Consider the following 6,297-nt stretch of genomic DNA (forward strand, 5'->3'; position numbering starts at 1 on the left):
AATTCCACACCAAAAATCCACCAAACCCGTGGCCTCCAACAAAAACAAAAGTGCAGTTTTTTTTTTTTCCTAAATATGTTGCCACAAACCCTTCTTTTTTTTTTTTCTTGAATATATGAATGCAAATATTTAAGACTAAAACAGCAAAGAAAAATCAACAAAAACCAAAATTAACAAGAACAATGATGAAAAACAACCAACAAACTAGGAAACAAAAATACGATAAAACTAGGAAATCCTAATTCAACTAGGAATGAATCTTTTTTTTTTTTTTTAAGATGCAGAATGTGTATGGGATGGGTGCAACCTTAACCTAATGCAAAAATTGCAGAATAACACAAAAACAAATAAAACTAATAAACATAGATCAAACCTAAACAAAATTTAGCTCTGATACCAAATGATACGAACCAAGGACGACCTGCTCCTAAACTCGTATTATATTAGCCCGGATCTTAATTAAGTTCAAGTTCTCATGGAATTGACCTCAACCCCTAACCAACCTATGGTTAGAAACCTTGGTATAATGTAGACGCCACAATAGGGGATGGGAAACCTATTGATAAGTCAAGCTAAAACAACTAATTCTCTAAGGGTGTTTTAGGTGTTCTCAAAGAACAAAGAGATAATTAATCTCACAAGTATTTTCTCAATCAAATCAAAGTTGTATTCTTATTGAAAAATAAGCCTTTAAATAGGCTTTGAAAGAAACAAAATAAACCCTAAAAATCCTAGGAAAAACCGGCCACACAATGAAGAGTTCTAGCTTGACCGAATCTTTCCTTTTCCTAATCTAATTAATTAATTTCCTTATTTTCAATTAGGAATTAATTAATTTACAAACAAAATAATAAAATAAAAAATTTCCTAAACTTATTTATCTAGCAAATAAATAAAAACCCAAAAAGAAAAGTCAAACGCAAATCAGAAAATGAGTTGACTAGTTTGACAACTAAGCTGACTTATGTCTGATGTCCGAGCTAACTTCTATCTACCTGATATCCGAGCTAACTTATGTCTGTCCGAGCTAACTTATGTCTGTCCGAGGTAACTGATGTCTGTCCAAGCTAAGTTATGTCCGATGTCCGAAGTCCGAGGTCAGATGTTCGAGGCATGGGTGTCCGATATAAAATGTCCGATGTATGGGTGTCCGATGTATCAGCCTCCACCACTTGGATACTTAAAACAGGTCTTTTATCTTTAGGTATGGACTAGCCCTTTTGAGAATGAATTACTTTCTGGATAAAGACAGTAAGGTTGTCCTTAAACCTCTTAGCTTGAGCCCTAGTGATCGGTCCAGTCTTCATCCGTATTGAATCAGTACCCTAGTGAGTTGTCGGTTGTGCGAGCTCGGGCAGATTCGCATCAAAATCTCTACAATCTCCATCTTCCAATACAGTTCATCAATATATTCTCCAAGGATCCTATATTGTTAAAAAAAAAAAAAGAATCATTTAATAGAAATCTAATTTAATTAGCAAGGAAAAAAGAACAAGCTCAAGACTTCTTAAGTTTGTGTAAGTTAGCAATCCTTTACTTGCCAAGCATTCCCACCTCTTCTTCGATGTGGGTCAATCTGACCCCATTCCATTGGTCCTTTACCTTTTCCAAAGGAATAATCATATTTAGCTATTACAGACAAAGTGTGAAAGTTACAGCTCATATTATTATATATGCGCTTGAATATTTATATATATATATATATACTATGCAAGGTGTACCAAATACAATAAGCTTACACTAAAAGAGAAAAAATAAAGAAAAACATTCTCTATTTCTAAGAGGGGGAAAAAAATATGATTGTTGCCTATACCATCTAACTAATGTCCATTTCCATTTTTCAAAGTAGAAATCATCTCCAAAAATCCTAAATAATTAAAAAAAATGAATGAAATATATGGAGCATATATAATTAACCTCCTTCATCAATTACATCCAGAACTGACAACATATATATATATATAGTCATGGTAAAGAAATGAATTGAGCTTAGAGAAAACCAATAACAAAAGCATACAATATCATGCATCAAATATTATCATATATAGTTGGCAGTATCCTTGAATAAAACTTCCATTCTAATTCCAAGAAAAATCATTGTTCAAAAAAGGAAAAATCTTAAATAACCAACAATAATGAACAAACTATATACCAAAGTGCAGCTTGTGAAGGGATTAAAAAGTTTATGAACTTTATTTGCTCAACGGTGGCTACCAGCGACCATAGACTTTGCTTGAAATTTGCTGTCTAAGTGGATTCCTTCATACTTTACAAATGAGCAAATTTTGAGCCAATTTAAGCTTCGATTCGAGCTCAATAGTCCAATAATGGTGGAAAATTTAGGCCCTAAGATCTTAGAACCACTGATTTCCAGCGATCAAACTGAAATAGTGATCGCCTGTGTTCAGCTCTTCCCCGATGCATCGGGTAGTCATTTGGAGTATTATCACCATGACTTCTCACTAATGGAATGATTTGTGAATGCTAAAGGAAAATTTTAAGGCATTCAATTTGACTAAAATCAAATTGGTACATTGGTGAGAAGATTGAGCGTTTATGATGGGTTCTTGTGGAATGAAAGCTTTGGTGCTGGTATTTGTTTGTGAAGAAAATTCATTTTGAGATTCCATAATAGTGATATGTGAAGAATAACGCTGTAATACCATGAAGAGGGTTACCAACCATGTGTATTATTTCTTATATGTAAGCTTCATGGAATGGAAAGAATTTATAGAGGTGCAGTTTTGAGCAACGAAGGAAGCTATGATAAAAAAGGAAGCTAATTAACATCTTCCTATATTAAACAATTCATAAATGGAAATCTTGCAAGTCTTGCCATATGAGAAATCTCTTGACTTAGAAAGTTAACATTGCTTCTTTGATGATTGAGCAATCATAGTAGGGAATGACGTTGATGCAATGGATGTAGTGGAAATGTTTGTGTTTGACTTCTCTTATTCTTTATTACAAATTTCAGGGAAATTGCCATCACTAATTGTTACATGGGCCAAGTATCTATCATAGCTGTTAGAGCTTCGATTGAGAGGCAGATTTTATTTTATCACATTCCATTCAACGCTAGGTGGTGCACGAACTTCAGTGTATACCTACATTTTAATATCATAAGTACGTATAAATACAATTATATATGTCTCACAATTATTATTATTTTTTTGGGTTAAAATGACTAATAATGAATTTGATAAAACTAATAGCATATATTCATACAATCATGCGTTTAAACTCTAAATGCTAAATGCATGCACATATAATTATATATAGAGAGACAGATAGAGAAGTAAAGCAGTACAGTATTAACTTCAATATAAAATATACTCACAAGCTAGCTCAATTATATAGTTACTTGATTTTTAGGAACATCGGTTGTATTGTCCCATGCCACAATCCATTGAATCGGTCTTCCATTTTCATTCATGCCATCATAGACAAAGCTCCTGATGAATGTGCAAACATTTCATCAACGCTGAGATGAAGAAACAAATGCCGCTCTCCAATGCTAACATTTGGTGGGTATGGAACATTTCCAATGCCACCAATCCAATCATGGTGCTGCCCATTATACTTTATAAATTGTTTAATGTCATTGAAAATTTGGCCAGATGTGAACAGACTACGAGTGGCCAGATGTGAACAAACCGCTAACTTAGTTACTATATTTTTAAGTACGTACTAAAAAAAATACCTCAATTGTTCGTTGTTTGTCAAAACTATATATCTACACATATATAGATATATATAGAAAATTTGTGCTAGTGTCGTGTATTGAGCATGAGTTAGGCACGTGACATGTAGCTATGAGTAAGTGGAAGCACAAGTATTTGAGCATTAATTACTATATCAATATCTTATATATATATATATATACACTAATGTATATGCTTACAAATAGAAAACTCTGGATCCAGCCCAGTAGATAGGTGGGGTAATTAATTCATTCTAGCAAAATTTCCACCTACCATACATCGTAGTTTAAATTTATAATAAAAAAATTTTTCATTATTTTAAATAGGTTATTATATTTATTACGTGTTTTTTTTTTATATTGTTTTGTTAAATTTAAAATATATGGGTTTTATTTTTATTTTTCCTTTCAATCAAATGTTGTATTTTACAATTTTTTATTGTAAATTTTTTTTTGAAATAAGAAATCTTGGCCTATAAAGCTTTGCATCTGGCTACATACATAAGAAGAATTGATTTTCTAAATATTTACAGACCAAATGATAATACAATTTACTAATATTTCATTTGAAAGACCATAGCATATAATAAAAGCATTGACATATCATAAACTGTAATAGTAACATACATACATATATATTAATTATTACTGCATTAACTAGACAGCCTCAGTATAAGATAAATTTGACATAAAATGCCATGATAATATGCATATCATGGCATTTTATATTCTTTTTAAACAAAGATTACACATTCTATAAATAAATATATACTAAAATAATACTAAAATAATATTTTTCTTACTAAAATATCAATTATAGACATACATACGTTGTTTCAGCAACTATAAATTATACAACTTTATTATTCAACAAAAAAGAAAATAATCTATACATCTCTCTTAACAAAGAACCAACTATAAAAAATGTACAGAAGATAGATTTCATTTTGGATTTTTTTTATTTTTTATTTTCATATCTAAAATTAGATGCAATACTTTTTGAGGTGACAGTTCCATGGTAAAACAATTTAATTACTTTGTATAAGTTTTCGAAATGGTTGCATCGACAAACTAGCTAAAAAAATATGATACTAAAACTAATTAAATTGAAAATTTATTTTAAAATTATGTTAAAATTAGTGTTAGAGGAGCTGTGGTGTGTATGCATGTGAGGTGTCTTGAGTAGCATCCGAGAAAATATGTTACAATTATGGAGTGCCAGAGGAGTATTGGAGTGCATACATATGAGGTGTGGGGAGTAGTGTCCAAGAAAATATGTTATAATTTTCTACCATCTCACACTGTGTTCCTTTTAACTATTTATAATATTTTCTCCTTCATTCTCATATTTCAAATTTATAATTTTTAAATTATAAATATAAATGATTTATCGAATCAATTTTGTTTAACATTTTATACTATTTTAAAATAAAATATATTAAAATAATATTCTTTTTTTATTTAATGTAATATCAATTACATACATATTGCGGTTCAGGAGCTAAAAATTATGCATCTCTATTATTCAACAAAAAAAAAATAATAATAATAATCTATATATCTTTGTTAACAAAGAAAAAACGTACAAAAGATATATATATTTTTTTTAATTTTTTTTTTCATATCTAAAATTAGATACATTACTTTTTCAATCGACGATTGCATGATTAAATAATTTAATTACTCTATATAAGTTTTCGAGATAGTTGCATCGACAAATTAGCTAATAAAATATTATACTAAGATTAATTAAATCGAAAAATTTTTGCTTGCTATAAAGGACTGCAAACTTTTTTAGTACTTCTTTTATGTTTACCATGAGCAACTTAGTTTCCAATTGGTATGTGACATCACAGTGCATGACATCAACAACATGGAAAAAAAAAATTTAATACACATGGCATTAAATTATAGAGTGCCAGAGGAGCAGTGGAGTGCATGCGTGTAAGGTGTCCAAGAAATTATGTTGAAATTTTCTTCGGTCTTACACTGTGTTTCTTTTAACAATTTAAAATAATATTTCTTCTTAGTTTACTATTTTAAATTTAGAACTTCTAAGTTATAGATGTAAGTAGTCTATTAACTGATTCAATCTTATATAATATTTTATATTATTTTTAAATAAAAAAATACATATTGTGAATAAAAATATACTAAAACAATATATCTCTTACTAAAATATCAATTATGTACATACGTACTGCAGTTCAGCAAATATGAATTATGCATCTTTGTTATTCAACAAAAAAATAAAATAAAAATAATCTGTAAAAAAATAAAGTGATAAGTTATTTATAAAATTGAAAAGAAAAATTGGAAAATTATTTTAAATAATTTATTATATTTATTACATGTATTTTTTATATGGTTTTGTTAAATTAAAAATATATGGCTTTTATTTTGATTTTTCATTATGATCAAATGTTGTATATTACAATTTTTCATTGTAAATTTTTGTTTTTTTAAAAAAATCTTTCCCCGCAAGGTTCCACCCCTAGTAACATACGTAAGAAAAATTGGTTCTCTAAATATTCACAAAACAAAGGATAACATAATTTAATAATATTTCATTTGAAAGACCATAAAACTAATAG

This window comes from Ziziphus jujuba, chromosome 4, assembly GCF_031755915.1.
Source record: "Ziziphus jujuba cultivar Dongzao chromosome 4, ASM3175591v1".
Lineage (NCBI taxonomy): Eukaryota > Viridiplantae > Streptophyta > Magnoliopsida > Rosales > Rhamnaceae > Ziziphus > Ziziphus jujuba.